We start from the raw sequence: 21850 nt of genomic DNA on the forward strand, positions 1-21850 counted from the left end.
AAACCTGTTTTTTTTTTTAAATTTCTTCTGTGCAAGATGGCTAATAAAATTTCTAATCACATTTTTCCCTAAATTCATCAGCAACCTAATAATATTCTGATCTATTGTCAGAAAAAAGTGTGTTTTAGTCAGCTTTTCACTGCTGTAACTAAAGGTTCTGACCAGAATAACTATAGAGGAGGAAAAATTTATTTGACTGCTCATGATTTCAGGGGTCTTAGTCCATAGAAGGCCAGCTCCATTCCTCAGGGCTCAAGTTGAGGCTGAATATCATGGGGAGTGTGTGCCAGAGGGAAGCAGCTCACATTATGGTGACCGGGAAGCAGAGAGAGACTCCACTTGCCAGATCCAAGTATATACCCAATTCCCACCTCCTCCAGCCACACCCCACCACTTCCATTACCACTCAGTTAATCCCTATCAGGGGATTAAATCACTGATTGTGTCAAGACTCTAACCAACCCAATCATTTTTCCTCTGAACCTTCTTGTATTGTCTCACATGGGAGCTTTGGGGGGATACATCCAAACCATAACAAAGTGTGAAAATAATAAATTTATTTTAAGTAAATTTTTATCTTTTTGTTTACTCTGGCATACTCAGAGCTCAGTACCTGGTGAAGTGAGAAGAAAGGAGATTTGTGAGTTAAGTGTTAGAGTCTGTAAACAAGTCAGAATGGCACCTGGCAAAATGCCAGAGGGAATGGTTTGTGAAGTAACACCAGTGAGCCATTAAGTGTGAAAATTCCTTATTGGTTGACTGATGTATCTAGTTTATGCTAATTAAGATAAGCTCTGTGGAATATATAAATACTGCTCATGTCCTGCAATAAACGGCTCCCATTCCTGCTGTATCAACGTACACAAGTTATTCGTCACCCCCCTGATTATTCTGCTGCAGCCGTATCTCCGGCAGTTAAGCCCTCTAATTGTCTCAGAGGGGAAACAGAAAGAGGGGTGACTGGGAACTCAACACTTGTATGGCTGGGAGCCTCCCGTGGCTGCAGGTGAGCCATGTATAAACACGTATACAGAAGGGCCAGGTCTGTGTATGCTTCTATCAAGAACATATCGGCAGGGAAAGGTGAATGGATGTGTGCAGCTCCTCCTCAGAACAGCTAGCTGGCCTTTCAGACAATGCCAGGCACTTTTCCTGAGCCCTAATATTATCACTAAGAGCTTCATTTTAGTCAACTTGTGATTGAAATTTAAGGACTAAACATGAAACTTAAAAGTTTTATGTAGAAATAGAGTATGAAGATTTTCTCATCATCAAAGGTGACAATTCATAGTCCCAAAAGTGGCTTAAAACTAACTCTGAGAGCTAGAATAAAGAGTTCTTTTATGCCTACAATTCCTAGTAGGATATTGTTAAAATTATCATCATCAAATTCTCTTTCCTTTTGATGATGGAAAGGCAGAGCCTATCTTCTAGTTTGTTCTCAGGGGACATGCTAGTGCCGGGTATTGTTTCTCTTATTGCAAAAGGACACAAGGAACTTTCCAGTAGCACCAGCATGAGGCACTTATGTGTTTGCAGGGGTGTTTAGTTTGAAATAAAAGTATTTCCAAAGTGAGATACATTATGTTCTCTTCCTTTCCTTAAAATGGCTAATCTGATGTTGTTTTCCTACCTTTTCCCAAGACTCCGAACCTGGTATGGTGTGATCTCACTGTCTGTAGGTCCTGGAAAGCTTGGGTCTCCTCCTTTTTCAGGAATCTCCAGTCATCTCATAACCTTTATTTTTAATATAGAATGACATCTTCTTCTGGAAAGCAGAAACACTGATAATTAGGCACACTAGCAGTACCGTCAATATGTTAATGTATGCTTTGAGTGTGTGTTAATTTTCATAACTAATGCTAGAATATCAATTACAGATTCTTATTTGGTATTTGCACAAGCCAACATAAAGGGGTAGGGATCTCATATTGCATCCTGAGAAAACTAAAGACTTGAGTGTATACATGTGGAAAGGGGGAATGTAAGAGCTATTTCACTTTAAACTATAATTTTATCAAGTGCAACAACATTCGAGTTGCCCTGAATCAAGAATTTTGTACTCAAATTACAGTCTGTGGGCTAGCAGTAACACTAATGTCTCCTAGAAGCTTGGTAATAAGGCATAATCTAAGATCTGTGGTTTAACAAGCAGCTCGTATAATTAAGGTGTATTAATGTTTAAAAAAACTCACTGTGATAAAAATGTATCACTCACCTTATATTCAGTGGTAAAATTTTGTTGAGAGACACCTACATCAGGCTTTGTGGGATATGTTAGGGCAGTCTGATTGTTTGAGGACCTCGAGTATTATTAATGTTCTATTGGTGGGTTTAAATTAATCAGTTAAATGTGTTCTCTCAACACCAAGCTAAGTAGTGGTTGTAGATTAGGACAAAGGCTGACATTGACCAGAACGACAGTTCTAGCATTCTCCACTTATAGTGGAAATAAATTTTCTGTCCTCATCCAAATAGTAAGAATTTGTCTGCTGTTTATTACTTACATAGATAGGTCCAAATTCATTTTAAGTCTCTACATTGGCTTCAAGAAGATGGAATTAAGGATGGGCTTGAACAAGTCAATGACTGTATAAATCCATAGAAGCCATTTTCTTGCTATAATGGCTTCTATCACTTCTCCCAAATTTATTCTGATGGCAAAATCAGCAACATTGACTTTCTATCTGCATGGCTCTTCAAGATGCCATGTTCTATGTAAGATCTCTGTGTTCTTCAGGTTACCTCTGCCACTGCTCCTGCAACCTTGCCACTCATTACATTCGTGTTCATCATGAGTCTGAAGTTTGAACTCTCCACCCTGAAGCCTGTTTTTTGGGGATCCTGCATCTGTTTTTCTATAAGCACATTTTTATACAAACATCTCTTGTAGTCAGCTCTGCTATACAGAACACAATCCCATCTGAGAATTTCTCCATGTTTTTTTCTGTGGCTTTTGACTCCATTTTATTATTTGCCAGGGCAGTTGAGGTATTTCTGCTTCATTTAACGTGGGCCTCTTCTTACTCCAATGTTGTAAGAGTGACTCTTGCTGTGTATTCGCAGCACCTCCCAGGTTCTGCAGAGACATTAAATGTGTCTATTCTGTCAGAATATTCTCATATAAATAGATTCTAACTTACTCCACCTTATTTTCAGGAAATGATCACGTACCTGCAGGTCAAACCTGTGCTGGTTCTCACTGGCTCTATTCTGCCCCCTCACCCACCGCACCTGTCCTTCACTAACTGGCCCAGTAGGGTTCCTTGCAACTTGATCATAGTTTCAGGTTTGGTGGTCAACAGCAGATATTTACTTCCTCAAGTTTCTTTAGTCTGGGAAATCCAAGGTCAAGGTGATGGCATCTGATGAGAACCCTCTTGCTGTGTCCTGACAGGGTGGAAGGTAGGTGGTCTGAGCAAGCCCACCCCTGGGAATCCCTTCTACAACAGCGTTACTGCCTTCATGAGAATGTGGCCGTCCTCACCTAAACAACATTCCTCAGTTCACATCTTTTTTACTTTGAGGATTAAGATTATCACATTTGTTCTGGGGGATACACTTAGAACATAGCAAGACACAGAGCAAGAGTATCTAGATATTGGTGTGGCACTGTTTGGGATTTTTGTTTGTTTTGGATGTCGCACCAAAACCTCAGGTTACGAAAGGAAAAATAAATGTGACTACTACAAATTAAATATCTTCTGCACAGCAAAGGAAACAAGCAACAAAATTAAGTATCAAACTGTAAATTCAGAAAAAAATATGTGCAAAACCATATCTCTGAAAAAGAGATTAATAGCCAAAATTTATGAAGAACTCATACAACTCAGCAGTAGATAAACAACCTGGCTAAAAATGGAGAGTGGACCTAAGTGGACACTTTACTAACATTTTATATTAGACATAAATTTGTCAACAAGTAGTATGAAAAAATCACCAGCACTAGTCATCAGGGAAGAGCAAACCAAAGCAACTGAAATGTCTCCTCACACCTGTCAGAATGGCTATTATCAGAAAGCCAAGGGAGTGTGTAGCGAAGGGAACCCTGTACCCTGGTGGTGGGAAAGAAAAATGGGGTTGCCTTTGAGGAAAGTAGTATGGGGGCTTATAAAAAAATTAAAATAGAACTACCATGTGGTCCCACATCCTTCTTCTAGGCATTTCACTCAAGGAAGTGAAATCACAATTTCACAAAAGTATTTTCACTGCCATACTCACAGCACCATTATTTATAAGCGCCAAGATACGGAAATAATCTGGATATTCATCAGGGGACAAATTAATTCTGGCACGTACATACCATGGAATATTATTCAGCCTTAACAAAAGAGATCCTGTCATTTGAAATAGGGATGAAGTTGCAGGGCATTATGCAAAGTGAAATAAGCCAAGCACAGAAATGAAAACATTGCGTGATCTCACTTATGTGTCAAACCTGAAAAAAAAAATAAAAATAAAAAGTCAAATATACAAAGAGAATAAAACAATCGTTACTAGAAGCAGGAGCTGAGGATGGAAATGGGAAATATAGGCCCCTGGATGCAAAGCAACACATGTGCAATGAATAGCTCTAGAGAGAAAATGGCAAAATGAGGCCTGCACTTAATAAAATTGTATCATAGTTGGAATTTCTGCTGAGTAGATTTTAGCTACTCGTTCCACAAAAACAAAACAAAACAACAAAAAGAGGTTAGCCATGTGATGACAGATATGTTAATTCACTTCACTATAATAACTTTTTTTTTACTATCTCTCTATTCTAAAACATCATGCTGCATATCTTAAGTTTACACAAAAATTGATTTTTAAAAATAGACCTATAATTTCCTTAAGTTTTGATCCTGTTAACTGGCTGTTTATTCTTTTCCTAATGTGATATTTTTTTCTGTGTCTTTTTCTGTTTTATAAACCATCATGTGAAAGTTGTAGCTAGTTTTTTTTTTTTTTTTATGTAGTCTTTGGCACTGTCAAACTTGAAATTGTCTAGAAAAGAATTAATATTGGTGATGCTTGAGAAATGGTTCCTAGAATATCACCGTGGTTTGGATGGCCAACTTGAATTCTAGCATACTTAAAAGCCTGGTTCTATGTAACCTCTTGAAGTGTATTTAGCCTAACCCTCAGAAAATTTATTTTCATGTAATGGTTAGAATGAATATGACAAAGCACACATTTTGTGGAATGTTGATTTTCATAAAATAGACTGCAAGCTAATATGTTATGCATTATTAAATAACATTGATCTTACAGTAAACGAAAACCTTTGACAATTTTCACATTAGTTGATAATCTTAAGCCCCCAAATTAATGTGTTCATTCTTGAAGGCCTTTGAAGCTTTTTCTCTCTGATTAAATATACATATTTAAAGGGTGTATTCAAACAAATTTTAATCTTTTCTACTTTTTTCATTAATATTGAGTCTTCCTGTATATCTTTCTCTTGTTTTTATTCTACTCCAAGTACTAAAAAAATGTAATTTTTTTCTTCTGCCTTTTAAAATAAGTTGTTAATTGTTTTTAAAAGTGGTCTGGACAGAGCTCAGGGCCTTTAAGCTAAACTTTCTAGTGATCTTTGTCCAGATGCTATGAAAATAGTGGTAAAATCACACATACACAGGTGTGGTCCATGCATCTTACCTTCTGTCCAGGAACTGAATTGCTGCCTTCTATACACATAACAATCTGTAGAACAGGTAATAATTACCCTATCAAAAAAAAAAAAAGGTTTTTACCACAGGTTATTATTACATAAATGCTAACTTCTCACACACTCAGAGTGGTCCAGAGACCTTTGAACCAAATCAAAACATGAAATTCAGCAAGAAATATAACTCAAAGCCTATGTGACCTTTTAGAATCCATTTTGTTTTCTATTGTTAAAAAACTATTAATTCAAAATATCTGTTCATTGTTATGAGGTACAATATAATGTTTACACTCATGGCAACACTGGGTTATATCAGCTCACTCTAATTGACATGTCTTACACTTCAAGCGTTTTAATTTCTTTATTATGAGTACATTCAAAATTCTTTCTTCTATATAACAATATTACATTTCAAGATATACAAGGAATCATTGTTAATTATGTTCACCTTTCTTTACATCATAGACCATCAGAACTTACTCCTCCTGTCTAACCTGACATTGTACCTGTTGACCCTTCCTCTCTGCCTATCCTAACACTGTCTAACCTAATATTGTGTCTGTTGACCCTTCTTCTTAGTCCTTTCCTCTCCCATTATTCTATGCTCAACAATGTCTACAATTCTCAAAGGGTGGAAGAACTGATTTCTAAGGAATAGATTAATTTATCTTAGTTCTGTTTCTTAGACCTTGACCAGGTGTATATGTAAGGAAAGGGATTCACATAGTACAAAAGGACCCTCAAGGGCTGAAAACAGGGATAGATTCTTTTTAAGGCAGTTCAAAAGGCAAGAAGAGAATCACTAGTAGACAAACCACAGTACAAATATTTGGCATTTTCTACCATGTCTTTAATAGCCTCTGAAAGAATTAACAATTAAACTGCATATTTTATTTAACATTACCTTTGGCTTGACTGTAGCTAATACTATAACATTGTCTCCAGGTGAGTATATTTTCTAGTCAGAAAACATTGTTTCTGCATGGAATTTTAAGGCATTTTCCTTGAAAATTTGATGAGTCAAAAAAAAAATGGTTACTTATGAGAAGATTCAGGAAAAGGAAGCACAGCTGGGGACGGCTGGCCTCTGACTGGTGAATACAGTGTGATTAATAGACCATGGTATATTTTTATTTGGAGCACTGACATGCAGAATTACCCACTGGCAAGAAAGGGAATTTTCTATTCATACTCAGAGGTAGTCGTATGTATACAGAAAGCCTCATTTTCCAGGCACTTTTCAGGGAGGGTGCTCATCCTGGGTCATATCTGTCTATAGACTCCAACTATATGTTGAATTTAGAAAGCACAGAAACAGGACTTTCCACCAGTCCTCACCTTTCATCCTCATTAGACAAACAAGCAGTTGAAAGTGTGTAATGCTGTCGAATTCAGGCTAGAAAAATTAAAGAGTGCTCAGTGAGAGGATGACTTCATAAAGTTGAAGATCTTATTACTGAAGCTGTCAGAGACCTCACAAATAGGTGTTTGTAAGTATCAACCCAGACATTCAGTATGAAACACTTAAGCATCAGATTGAATTCATCATCAGTTTCAAGTCTGTTGTGGGTCGAATTGCCTCCCCATAAAAGATCAAGTGTCATCTCAATGCCTGGTATTGGGAGTGAGTTCTTATTTGGAAATAGTCTTTGCAAACATAATCACAGTCAGAAGAGGGCACAGGGTGGACCCTGATCCAGCTTGGCTGGGGTTTGTCTAAGCAGATAATACAAAGACACAGACACACAGAGAGAGAATGCCACGGGGTGGCAGAGGCACAGACGAGAGAGATACAGCTATAAACCAGGAATACCAAGGGCTGATGGCCACCAACAAGAGATAGCAGGAGGTAAGGAAGGATTCTACCTGTGGCCTTGTGAGAGCATCCCTGCTGATTGCCTGAAGTCAGATTTCTACCCTGCAGAACTGTGAGAAGACCATTACAGTGGTTTTCATACACTCAGCTTTTTGTACTTGGTAGTGGCACACTTAATAGACTCATGTACACCTGTATGCATTAAACACTAAAAAAAAATTATGAATCTGAATTATTCACTTCATTTTTATAATTCTGTGAATCAATTCAACATAATAGATGATAACCTTGGGTGTCTGAGAGATAAAATAATGTTTGATTACTACGAAATTGTAACATCGGAGGACACTGAAACACCTCAAGCTGTCTATCTCTTAAATTGTGATTCACTAATTCATATAGTTTCTTCAAAATAAAAATCAGCAACCAAAGTAGATTTAAAGAGAGCTCATACATTGCTAGACTTTTTAAAAGTACTTTTTAGAAAAAGTTGTCTATCTTTAGTTGTTAATTTGTAATGTATATAAATGGTTACTTGGGATTTTAATTTATATCATAAATAATAATATTAATCATATAGTAAATGATCTAAATGTGCAATAAAAAGTTTCATTTGTCAGTTTTGTTTTTATGAATACTGAGCAATTATAACTAAGAAAAGTAAAGAAAAAGATTTAGACTCTTATTTCTAAACAGGGATCCCTGAGTGTCCATCATGCCAAGCTTTCAACTCACATTTTTTTTAGAGAGAGAGAGAGAGAGAGAATTTTAATATTTATTTTTTTAGTTTTCGGCGGACACAACATCTTTGTTTGTGTGTGGTGCTGAGCATCGAACCCAGGCCGCACGCGTGCCAGGCGAGCGAGCTACCTCTTGAGCCACATCCCCAGCCCTCAACTCACATTTTGCTAGATCTCCACCTTCAGGGCTTCTTTACAATGTGAGAGAGAAGAGGAAGAGGAAGAGAGGGTGAGTCATCTTGATTGTGACTTTCAACCTGAGCACTCAGTAGGCAACAGACACTGCACTAAGCACTCTTTATGCATTTTCTCTTTAACTTTTGTAGAACAGTGTGAGAAGATATTGATTTTCAAGTAATATTACAGGAAAGAAAAGCAAGTCTTATCCAACATCATCAAGTCTCAAAGCTATTGATTGGCACAGTTAAGGCTCAAATGGTTGACATTTTTGTAACTACTTCTGGTGTGGCTCTATTTCCATAGTGCATGGGAGGGTAAGGGGCTGAATGTAAAAGCTAAGCTGTAGCATTATATTTAGTTCATACATGTTTATAGGTAGAATACAAATCTGCACCCAGCACGTGGGTATGTTCCACACACGTGCAGAGTATAAAGGCTTTCTATTCATGGCAACGACCTAAATTGCATTTAGCCAGTCACAAGAAACTAGTCTACATTGAACAATTACAATGTGTTAATAAAACCATCACAGAAATTTCATTTAAAAGCTTGAAATAATCCAAATTTTTAGCAGCTCTGACTTCATTAGCATTACCTCATTTTATGCTAGTCAGTGAACTGTGCTGCTTTGGGATTCTTTCTTTTTTATCATCTTTTAATATTCTAAGTCAGCAAAATTGTATTTACCCAAACCAACAATTATAAGCATACAAACAACTCTTTCAAAATGTAACTATTTTTTCACTATTATGCATAAAGAACATAAACTATCACTGATAGATGCATTTTCGAAACAGAATATTAACATTAGCTGTGTAGACAGCTTACATAGATATTCTCTTAAATATTTGTTAACATTCAAAGTGAAAGGGATTATTAGTTTATTTGAACACTATAGTACTGATCTATCTTTACAAAATAATACAAAAAAATGAAGAAGAAAGTGAAAGCTTACTCCCTCGCAGCCAGAGCGCAGCTTGATTTCACAGCCAGCCTTCCACGTTTCTTGACCATGTGCAGTTTGCCGCTTCTTTGCTCTCCACACTCTGCTTCAGCCATAAAACAAAGATAATGTATTCTGTCAACAGGATGAAATAAGGTAGGCAGGTAATAGAGTCTGAAATGTTTACAAACCTATAAATGAAGGCTACACCATTAATATGAATGAATATAATCAAATGCTTTCATGATAATTGCTACATACATAGCATAGCATAACCTAGCAATTTTTAGTACATTAGTTGCAGGTTTTATAATCATGGGAAAACAATTAGTGCTTACAAGTACTAATTTTCATGTTATAAAGAATGTTCTTTTAAAATCTTTCCATGTCAACAGTAAGGCAATTATCACAGATTCCTATGGTTTCTTCATGAACCCCAGACAGACTAGGTATTGTAATGTATTTAGCTCAGCCATTGTGCAAAGTAGACTACTACCCAATTAAGGACAACTAGCCAATTAAGATTTCAAGTAAGGCAGGCCCTTTTCTAGTCTATGTTAGTTATAGACCATGATCCTGAACAACAATAACACAAGGAATATTCATAGAAATCAACTTTGCTGAAGCAGTGGAAATCTTATAAGCAAGGGACAGTCCTCCTGTGGTGGTCAGGATGAGGCCTCTTTGTGAGCACCCATCGAGGCAGGACTTGTGTCCCTAGTTATAGGAAGTGGTGTCAGCCTAGAGCTGACACATGCTACACTGATAGGCTGTGGTGCAAAGAAGATTCTCAGCTGATGTCACACCCTTCCTCCAACAGCAGACACCCAATGGCTGCTAAAGGCAGGACAGGGAATAAAAATCTTCTCAGGAATTATCTGAGGAAGACAGCTCCTGAGAAGGGGGAAGCCCGAAAACCTACCCTCCTCCATGTGAAAATCAGAGCATGGTTGCAGCTACATCATCTGTATAAAGATACACACCAGGCTACAGAAATAGAACTATTCAATCCACACAGTGAGCACTCGATCGTTTTATATTGCAAAGATGCAAGATACAAGTAATTTTTACACTGAATCACTGAAACAGAAAAAAAAATAAATCAGGCATAAATAAAGACAGAGTTTAAGGTTCATAGATTCAAGGATAGATTGACACATTGACAGTGACTTTATTATTTGTTTTAAACCTAAGAATGAAAGAGAATAAATTTATGAAATTATTATTTTCTTTTTTGGTACCAGGGATTGAACTCAGGGGCACTTAACCACATTCTCAGCCCTTTTTTGTATTTTATTTAGAGATAGGCTCTCACTGAGTTGCTTAGTGTCTCACTAAATTGTTATGGCTGGCTTTGAGCTCAAAATCCTCTTGTCTCAGTTTCCAGAGCCACTGGAATTACAGATGTGTGCTACCACACTGGGCAAGATCATTCCTGATAATAATAATAATAAATTTGCATATAAGTATACATATAGACTCATAGAATCATTGATGTCTTAGGATCAAGTATTAAGGATAGCTTATGAGATTTTCCATAACATCTAGAAACTTAAATGATATACTTTTCTGAAAATGTAATACCTATTTTGAGCTTAGCTTCATATTATATGTTCTCTAATATATGACCAACTAGTTAATAAGTGATAATGTCATTTAATCATTCATTGGGGATAAGATTTGTATATCTTAAGACATTCTCTGAAAACCATGACTAAGTGAAAATTATTACTGTTAGCTCAGCTATTAGAAAGGACACCAGTTCTTCCAACCCTCAGAAATAAACTAGGGAGTGACATCAGCAAGATGGCAGGATAGGAGGGCTCCCTCATATCCCCACAACAATAATTGGTAAGCCATCTGGGAACAGACGTGCCTCTGTGGGGGTTTGGGATCCAGAAAGGAGGCTGCAAAGTCTCAAAGGTGTGCAAGCTCCAGGGGGGGGGCTATTTTGAGGCTCTACACTTCCATGTAAATATCAGACTCACCTACTGTAGTCCTAGTGACAGACCTGGAAACAACCCTGTTTCCTGGCATTAACAATTAACACAACTTCAGGAAAAAATAGACAGCATTTCAATCATAGTAAAGACCTCCCAAATCCCAGCTTCAGCAATTGGATTGGTTATCTAGACAGCAATTAATAAGATAATCAATGGATTTGAATAAAACTAAAAAAACAAGTGGACCTACTGGATATGCACAAGGCATCCAATACAGCAGCACTGTGAATGTTCGTCTCCAGAGACAGGGAACATTCTCCAGGAGAGATCCTATGTTAGACAATAAGATTAGCCTTAACATTCTGGGAGGATTAAAATCACATCAAGTATCACTTCTGAATTAATGGTATAAAAGTAGAAATCAATACTAAGAAAAATATTTGAAAATTCAGAAACATGTATAAATTAAACAATGCATTCCTAGAAATAAGCAGGGTTGATTTAGTTCTTCCAAAAGGTAGTCGAAGGAAGATAAATGTAAAGCTGAGAACAGAAAAAACAAATGAAATTCAGACTAGAAAGATAGCAAAGCCAAGAGTTCAATAAGAAACAACTGACAGAATTTAGCTAGACTAACCAGAGGGAGAGAGAGAGAGAGAGAGAGAGAGAGAGAGAGAGAGAGAGAGATTACTACATTTTAATACTTTTTACAGAAACACAGAAAGGATCATTGCCATGGTTTAGGCCTTAGGCATCCCCCAAAAACCTCCTGTGTGAAACAATGCAAGATAGCATAGAGGTGAAATGATTGGGTTATGAGAGCCTTAAGCTAATTAGTGTTTTAATCCTCTGATAGGGAGTAACTGGATGGCAACTGGAGCCAGGTAGGTGTGGCTAGAGGAGGTGGGTCAATAGGGGCGGGTCTTTGGGGTGTATATTTTGACCATGGTGAGGGGCATCGCTCTGTTTTCTTGTGCGTTTCTCAAGTTGCTTTCCACCTCCACAGTCTGCTGTGTGATGTTCTGCCTCCTCTCAGGCCCTGAGGCATGGAGTTGGCAATATGTGGACTGAGACTTCTGAAATGTGAGCTCCACATAAACTTTTCCTCTCTAAAGTTGTTCTTGTCAGGTCTTTGGTTACAGGGGCAAAAATGTTGACTAAAACAGTTAGAAAAGCTACCATGAGTTATCATATGCCGTGAATTATAGAACTTAGAAGAATGGATAAATTCTAGAAACATGATTCTAAGAGTGAATCATAAAGAAATAGGGATCTGAACACATCTATATTGAGTGAGGATTCAGAGGATTAATCAAAAACATCCCCAAAGGAAAAATCCTTGATTTCATAACTCTACTGCCGAATTCTAACAAATACATAAGGATAAATTAACACCAACCTTCTCAAGATCTTCCAAAAAAAAAAATTGAAGAGGAGAGAATATTTGCAAACTAATTTTAGGAGGCCAGAATTACTTTTGAACCAAAACCAGGAAAATATGCTATTCAAAAGAAAATAGTTTTGTTTCAACAGGGTGTTACAATCCTCTACAAAATACCAGCAAAATGGATTCAACAGCACAGTAAAAAAAATTATAACCTGATGACCAAAAGGATTTTAGCCCTGGTTGGTAAGAAAAATTTCAACATATACAAATACACAATTATAATCAACCACATTAACAGAATGAAGGATAAAATTTGTATAATCTGAATAGATGTAGAAATTTTTAATCCAACATCTGATCATGAAGAAAACTCTCAACAATTTAAGTGTAGGAGGATTGTATCTTAATAAATATCATACTGACCCATCACCTAACTTGAGACATGATGCTGAAAACTGAAAGTGTTTCCTCTGAGACTAGGAACAGAACAAGAATTTCCATTCCTGCTATTTTACTTTATCATAGTCCTCGAGGTCCTATCTATATCAATTAGGTGAGAAAAGTAAATCAAATGTATTTTTACTGGGAAAAAGATGTGAAATTATTATTAAATACATGCAATTATGTATGGAAACCCTAAAGACACCACCACCACTATCACCACCACCACCACCAACAAAAACCTTTTATTTCTATTTTTTTTTTAGATATTTATTTTTTAGTTTTCTGCGGACATATCTTTGTTTGTATGTGGTGCTGAGGATCGAACCCGGGCCGCACGCATGCCAGGTGAGCATGCTACCGCTTGAGCCACATCCCCAGCCCCAACAAAAACCTTTTAAACCAATAAACAAATTAAGAAAAGTTACTGGGGGCTGGGGATGTGGCTCAAGCGGTAGCGCGCTCGCCTGGTGTGCGTGTGGCCCGGGTTCGATCCTCAGCACCACATTCAAACAAAGATGTTGTGTCCGCCGAAAACTAAAAAATAAATATTAAAAAATTTTCTCTCTCTCTCTCTCTCTCTCTCTCTCTCTCTCTCTCTCTCTCTCTATCTCTCTCTTAAAAAAAAAGAAAAGTTACTGGATACAAAAAATGTAAAAATCAGTTATATCTCTATGTAACTGTGAAGTTTCTGAAACACTAATTAAGAAAACATTGCCATTTAGAGTTCATTCAAAAGAATAAAATTCTTAGGAATGAATTTAATGAAATAACTGAAAGTGTTTGTACATTGAAAATAATAAATAAGACATTATTGAAAGGAATGGAAAAGAACCAGTTGGAATTATATCCCACATTCATGTCTTAGAAGTTTTGATGCTATCAAATTGTCCATTCTTCACAATGTTGATCCCACAGAATTAGAAAAAAAATCCTATAATTTTTATGAATCCACAAAAGAGCCCAAATAGCAAAAGCAACATGAGCGCATCACACTTCCAGAACATAGCTGGAGGCACACACTGGAATCAGTTGCGTAATAAATCTGAATTTAAAGAGTGTTGCTGGGGAATAACAGCAGATACACAGACTCCTGGAAGAGAAAGACCCCAAACAAGTTCATGCTTGTAGAGTCAACTCATTTTGAGAAGGGGACCTATGTATAGGGAGATGTTCTCTTCAGAAACAAATGGTGGGAAAGCCGAGTAGCTATATCAACATTGAAACTGGATCCTTATCTGACATTATATTTTAAAACTAAATTGAAATATCTTAAGGACTTAAATTTAAAATCTGAAAAAAAACTTCTAGAAGTAAACAAAATAGAAATCTCAATGACATTGGTCTTGGCAATGGTATTTCTAGGTGTAACACCAAAAGCACAGAAATAGGAGTACAAACAGACAGCTAGGATTATACCTCACTAAAATGTTTCTGTACACAAGAAACCAGTGGGGTAAAGAAAGAACCCATGGCATGGAGAAAAATTTTATATACCATACATCAACCCAGGGGCTAATATCTGAAATACATAAGGAAATAAACTCGACCTCACACAAAAAAGCCAAAGCAGAAAGAAAACTAAGCTGCAAAAGAGGAAGCTGCAAAATAGGCAAAACACAGAATAGAAAAATCTCCAAAGTAAACACAAATGGCCTAAAGACTTATGGAAAGGTTCTCAATATTACTCATCACAGGGAGAGGCAGATTAAAAGTCCAGTGACACATAACTTCACACTCACAGAATGGCTAGCATAAATGGGATGAGAAAGAAGTGTCAATGATGGTGTGAAGAAAAGGGAACACTTATATATTATTCATGGGAAAACAAATCCGTATAACTATTGCATCAACTGGTTTGGACTTCCTCATGAATTTAAAACCACTATACCATGCAACAATCCCACTTCTGTTATCAAAGGAGATGAAGTAAGCACCTCAAAGAAATGATAGTACTCCCATGTTCAATGAATCATTGTTCTCAACAGTCAGGATATGAAGCAACATAATTTGTCCATCGATGTCTTAAAAGGTAAGAAAAACTATATATATTCTGTGGTGTATATTACTTCATATATTATGAAAAATTATTCAACCATTAAAAAATGAAGAACCCTTCCCTGTGCAACAATATGGATGAAACTGAAGGACATTATTCATGCTATGTGAAATCAGCAAGACACAAAAATACCAAAACTTTATAGCCTCACTTAAATATGCAACTTTAAAACGTCAAACCTGAAGAATCAGATATTAGAATATTGATTTCAGAGACTGGGGAGGGGTGGGAAGAACGAGAAAATGTTGGTTATATGGTACAAATTTTTAGTTATAGACTGAATAAGTTCTGGAGATGGACTGTACAACATGTGGCTACTGTCAATTATATTATACTAATCTAATTTTTTTTAAAGAAAGTGGGTCATAATGTTTTCATCACACACAAAATACAATTAGTGTGGGATTTTTTTCCAAGTGTTTTTTACTTGATTTGGTAAACGTTTCATACTTCATACTTATATAAAATCATCATGTTGTACAATTTAAATATACATGATTTTTTCAATTATATCTCAATAAACCTGAGGAAAAATAAATTATGGATTGTGTTCTTGTATATAATTATCTGATTTATTATCAAATTGCATGAGACATGATTATATTTATCAGTTCTAAGCCCCTATATTCTAATTCTAATTCTACAGTTTACTGGGTCTTTTCCAAATAATGAGTAAAATACTACATTAAATAACATTAAAAGTAATTGTGATTTAAATGGGGTTAGGTGAGTAATGGCATTATATATAAATAAAATGACCTTGCCTAGGGGCTGTGATCTTTGTGCGAAGTTCTCACATTGTGTGACCTTGGGTAGCAGTGAGTTATGAGCTCTCTTCTTTGCTAGCTCTTCTATATGGCAATTGCATTTATTTCTGCTTCAACTAATAGTAAACACAACCTTACTGTGTACCTAAGCTTTCTGAGGTACACATTAGAATTTTTTTTTGCACTAACAATATACAGAGAAAAGAAAGGTCATACATGCAATTATTTCCAAAATAGAAAAATTTTATGTATGTGTATGTTCTTTAGAATTGTTCAAAACTATAGTGTTCTCTTTCTAAAATAGGGCAAGGGAAATGACTTCTGACTGTCTTGTTACTGTAGGAAACTACATATTCAGTGGGGGAGAAATAGGATTGCTTTCATTATGTTAATTGTATGACAATTTTCCCGATCCAGAAAAGAATTGATATTTTTTTTAAAAAGTACTCAGGTGTAGTAAAAAGTCTATATCATACTGAAAATGTATATGATATTCACTTACTTTTCAAAAATATGTGAAACTTTCTACAATCTTCCCACATAAAATAATGTAATAACTTAATTTTTAAAATTCTAACCATTAAAAAGTTTTTTGAAACATAGTTACAGATAACCCAACTGCATTCATTCATATTTACTACTTGCTTTTGTTAAATGCATAAACTTTTTTACTCAACTGTATAATGAAATTTATTTCAACTTTTTTCTAAATTCTATGCATTTTCTTTGAGAATGGGATACATGAGTTATGTAAAATCTGCAATTTATGTGCAGTGAGGTAAAATGCTAGAAATGGAAATGTGATGGCATTTTGCTACAAGGAAAATATTTCATTGGGGACAGGTATTTGTTCTGTTTGTAACCTCACTTTTCTTTTTTAGGTGTTGTTTTTATTATAACACAGTAGCAATGAAAGACTAAATTGTAAACATTCATCATCTAAACATTGCATTTATTGATTTTCTCATATACAGCACTTTGCATACTTAGTGATAGATGTAAGAACCCAAGAAAAATGAAAGGTTATAACTGTTCCCTGATTATGGATATACATGAAAGTTAAAAACAAACAAACAAACAAAAAACCTCTGTAATGCATTACATTCGTATGAAAATACTACTTCAGTAGTCCTAAAAAGACAAAGAATTCTGTGCATGCTAATGTATGCATATGCCTTTAACTTCCTAAAAAGCCTCCATATCTATGTTATATTTATGTTCCTTCTGTCACTCTTAAATCAAAGCAAAAGAAAATCTTTCATTTTTGAAGGTGGTAATTATCTCCTTGTGTTTTAATTTTCCATAACATAAAGAGATATGTAGTGAAATTAACTGTATATCTTTTATTTTAATATATTGGGGTTTGAAGCAATAATATAGCAGCACAAATGTTTCCACAGAAATAGAATTCCATTTAGACTTGAGAATCCAGTTACCCACTCTGCCCAATGGGTGCACGGTGCAATTAATAAGTAAGTATGGAATAGAGGGTGATAGAGACCAGGACTGAAAGAGTAGACAAAAGCCACTTTTCACTGTTTGTCTTATTAACATAGATAAGAACCATCTTTTAAACTTCTACCATGGAAGAAAAAACTCTGTCAGATGATTTTCAAATAACAAAAAAGCTACATTTTCCTGAGTGCCTATTTCTTATTCCATCTGAAATTTATGTAAGTAAAGGTAAATAGTGGAACTCACAAATTCTATGCTCATAAACTCAGACTGACTATGGGAGCTAATTGCAATCAACAAAGGAAATAGACACTGAAAACCAGAAGAATCACTTTGGTTTTAATTTTGAATCTAATTTCTTCCGTGATCTGGAGCAAATATTCTCTCCAGTTCACCTTGATTTCATAACTTTTATACAGATAAATTTCCTAATTCACAGATAATAGCTCTTAGTCCAGGCACTAGGAAAGAAGACATCCTGAATAAGTGAAAGAACTGGTACGATTACTAAAACATATAAGTAAAATCCGAACAGTGAGCTAAAAAGTTGACAGTATATTATGTAGAAAGTGTAAAACTGCCTTAATTCAAGTTCTGGCTTCTTTCTGTGGGGACGTTACACCATGTATAAGTGTGAAGGCATCATATGTGTTGTGTGCAGCCAGTGAACATGCCAGTGTCTAGCATCAGGCTGCTTGTTTAGTGGCTTGTTTTCCAACAACCCATCTCACTGTAAAAAAAAAAATCAAATATGAGCAAAGTCAACAAACACCTAAAATTGCTCTTGTCAAGCCCACATCCACAACTATGCTATCGTTCCCCCCCCCCCCTTTTTTTTGGTCTTCCCTCAGAATCTTGTTGGCTGTAGGTAATTTAAAATACTGTTTTTTTTTTCTCCCCTGCAATCTACAGCAAGTAAGACACAGTTGAACACAAAAGGTTTGGTAATGATGACAGCTGAAAAATTCAGCTCAGAGAGAGTAGAAATGACAATTTGACAGTTTGGTATCAAAGAATAAGACAGAAGAGTCATAAAAAAAGTATTGATGTAATATGCTGAGATTTCCTACAGATGCCTGGAATCAACCACAGTGAAAAAAAAAAAAAGTGAAATCATCTTTGATGGCCTTGGTTAAGAAATCAGTAAATTTCATAGACCATTTTACAAAGATGTTATGAAACCATAGGAAATGAATCCAGGAAAAGATGCCAGCGATGATCTGAGCCCTATGAATGCCCCAGTTTGTGTAAGAGACACTAAAGCAATATGAATTTTATGATTTACTCAAAAGTATAAATAAAGCATTAAAACTGTTTTAAAAAAATCACTTGCTGGGTAAATTATAATTCTCTATAAAGTTTTCTTCTGTTAAATAGATTATTCATTAACAATCTAAGGGGTGTATATATCTGTGTACATATTTATATATTCACACTTATGTATACACCAGCATATGGAACTTTCCAGTAACTATGAGAAACATATGTCCTAGTTGTCAAGTAAAACATTACTTTAGAATTTCTACTGTATTTTTTAAACTTCAATTTGAGGTTGAACATGCTTATGCTTTTAGTATTCATTTTAAAGTTACAAGTTTTTATCTGGAAAAAAAAAGGTAAGTCCAGAACCACTTAATTGTTATCACTGGATTGGGAGTAAGGACAGGTTCCACTTGAGACCTGATATCTAACTGATATATACACATGATGGATGGAATCGTCTTAGGTTAATATTTTATACATATGTTTAATATCAAGCCAGCGAGACAGAAGAAGACAATATCCTAGACATTTGAGCCATGCATAAATTTTCATTTACATTTAGTGTTTTCAAAATGTAATTGATGAGTCACTGAATGAAAATCACTTCAATACTTGATGCATTTATTCTAATAAAGTAAAACAACTACCACAAAGCCATGGATAATGATACAGTACTGACACCAGATCAGGGGGAGAAGGAAGAGTGAGTAGGGGTATCTCATGTCACAGAACAGCTCTCAGAATATTTTCTCTCCTTTCATGCTCTCTCTCTCTTTCTCTCTCTCCTGTTTTCTCAAACACACACACACACACACACACACACACACACACACACACTCCATTTAGGAAAAGTCTAATTGGACTTTGGAAGACTTTTTTAAAAAAGTAATATCTCAGCAGAAAACTGAAAAATTAATAGAAGTTCTCTACAGGAAGAGAAAGGTAATGAGTTAAGAGTGTTCCAAGAATTACAGGCATGTGCAAGTTTGGCAGGTTGAAGAAGTGAAATGTGCAGACTTCACTGATGATGGGGCATAAAGTTAGGGGTCGTTGTGGATGCCAGAGAATCATGTAAGAAAGAGATTTAAAAATCAGGGCAAGGAGTTAGTGTTTGAAAGAGGAATCTGAACATGAAAGAGGTTTTATATATATATATATATATAAACAGTATTAGGAAGAAATCATTAAAAGGAAGAGTTGAACAAAGAAAGGCAAAAAACAATTGACAAAAACAGTCTTGACTGGAATTAGCACTAGAATTTACCTTGTATTCCTTTTTTTGCTTGTGAAAAGTTTGTGCTTACTTACCTTCTGTCCTCATAGCCAAATGAAGGATTTGCCTTCACACTCGGGATGATTTCCAATCATGCATCTCACCTCATCCCACTACAATTTGCTAGTCTCTCTGTGCACATCACTCATCTGAATCTAACAGAAACAACTGAGTCCCTTTGAAAGAGGCCAGTGCATGGCTGGACTTTTACCATATAATTTATTATATGTCCAGTGACCTTTGCTGATGCTGATTATTACCTCCTCTGAAGAATCTCCTCATATTCCCAGCATATCTTTACCCAAAGATAAGAATTTTGATAATGGTTCTTTTATAATACCCTCAAATTGGAATCATCAGTAATATCTATCAGATTAGCAGTGGATAAATGAATTCTGGTGGTTTTAGTTTATTGTTATTTAATAGTAACAAAGAGAGAAGCTTAGTTACATACAGCCACATGATGTCATAAGTGAGAAAGCCTTGCAAAAAGTATAGTCCAGATATTTATAATTTAAAGAGGTTAAATTGGAATGGGGTATATGAGGGTATTAGGAATGTCCTAGGATATTGGAAATGTATTATTTATTGGCCAGGATTTTGTTCATGACCTTAAGTTATAGTTAAACAGCAACCTTTATTTTCATGAATATTTCCTTAAATATATTCATTTCACAATTTAAAAAAATGAGGGGTATTGGACTGAATATAACAGATATGACCACTCTTTCTCTGTCGAGTTTGTGACACCATCCCTGGTGTATCATCTTACTTTTCTAACTGTACCTTCTCAACATCTTTGGAGGGGCTTACACCCCAAAATTTTGGTATTAATCAGAACTCTCACTTAGGTCTTTCCTTGGGCAATCACTTGCTTTAATAACACAGCCAACATTGTTTATATACCATCCGTATTTCAAACTCAGAAAAATTTTAAAGCTCAATGCAAACATGCCCAACTCCATAATGAATATTTCTTTTAGAAAGCCCCAACAAAATTTCAAGCTCAATTAGTCCCAAGCTAAATATTGTCCTACCCTCTTTTAGTTATTAATTTTATTTATACCCAATTGCTCAGACCATGGGTTTTGGAAACAATGCTGAATTCTCCCACTGCAATGCTTCCCATCCTATAGATTTCCAAGCCTTGTGAACCTATTTTCAAGTAAGTTCCTAATCTACCTATGTCCCTTAAGTAGTCTTTCTTCTAGCAATAATGTCATTTGAAGGCAACGCTTATGACTTGCTTGAAATTATTTGCAGTTTCTGTAGCTCATTCCTAAATTAAGCACTGCCTCTCATCAATCTATCCCTCCACACAAAAATTGAATAAACTTTTTTTTTCAGAAACAATTTGATCTTATTACTCTCCTAATTAACTGCCATGATCTTTCAATTTTGTGTAGATATTTTTTTTCAGTTTACTAGATAATGTTTTCAAGGTAGATGTGCATCACCTTTGCAAAGGGTATCAGGCATATGTAGATTAAATGAAGGGTTAAAGCACATACAAACTTTAAACAAAATAGTTCTTATAAGTACCAAAGAATGACCAAAAGTTTATCATTAATTTCCAGAAATTTTCCTTTCTATGCACATTCTAAATTGACTTTTATACATACCTCATGCAAATAGAAAGGGGGTCAATCATGACCTCTACATATTTCTCTCCATATGGTCTTGCCAAAACCCAAATTTGGAAAATTCCAAATATGACCATCTTTGGAAAGTACTGAGATTCAAAAGAACAGCATATGTCCCCTAGTTTTCAAGTTTGTATATTATCTCTCTCTCTCTCTCTCTCTCTCTCTCTCTCTCTCTCTCTCTCTCTCTCTCTCTCTCTGCCTATTCTCATTATCCTTATCCTTGATTGAGAAAGAAATTCATATTACTAAAATATGACTCTGTGAATGCAGAGAAAGTGTCTGTTCTC

At 35.6% G+C, this 21850-nt stretch overlaps 1 long non-coding RNA gene across 1 annotated transcript; it reads right to left on the reverse strand.

Annotated features, from left to right (window-relative positions):
* Positions 1–2193: 2193 nt before the first annotated feature.
* On the reverse strand, positions 2194–9429 carry LOC124081823 (uncharacterized). Its single transcript, XR_006848141.2, has 3 exons — positions 9342–9429; positions 5641–5708; positions 2194–3079 (listed from the first exon to the last, which is right to left on the reverse strand). It is a non-coding gene; the product is annotated as an uncharacterized LOC124081823 (long non-coding RNA).
* Between the last annotated feature and the right edge of the window lie 12421 nt (positions 9430–21850).

This window comes from Marmota monax, unplaced genomic scaffold, assembly GCF_021218885.2.
Source record: "Marmota monax isolate L192 unplaced genomic scaffold, Marmota_monax_Labrador192_F-V1.1 WCK01_AAM20220418_F8-fsc00201, whole genome shotgun sequence".
NCBI classification, from domain to species: Eukaryota; Metazoa; Chordata; class Mammalia; order Rodentia; family Sciuridae; genus Marmota; species Marmota monax.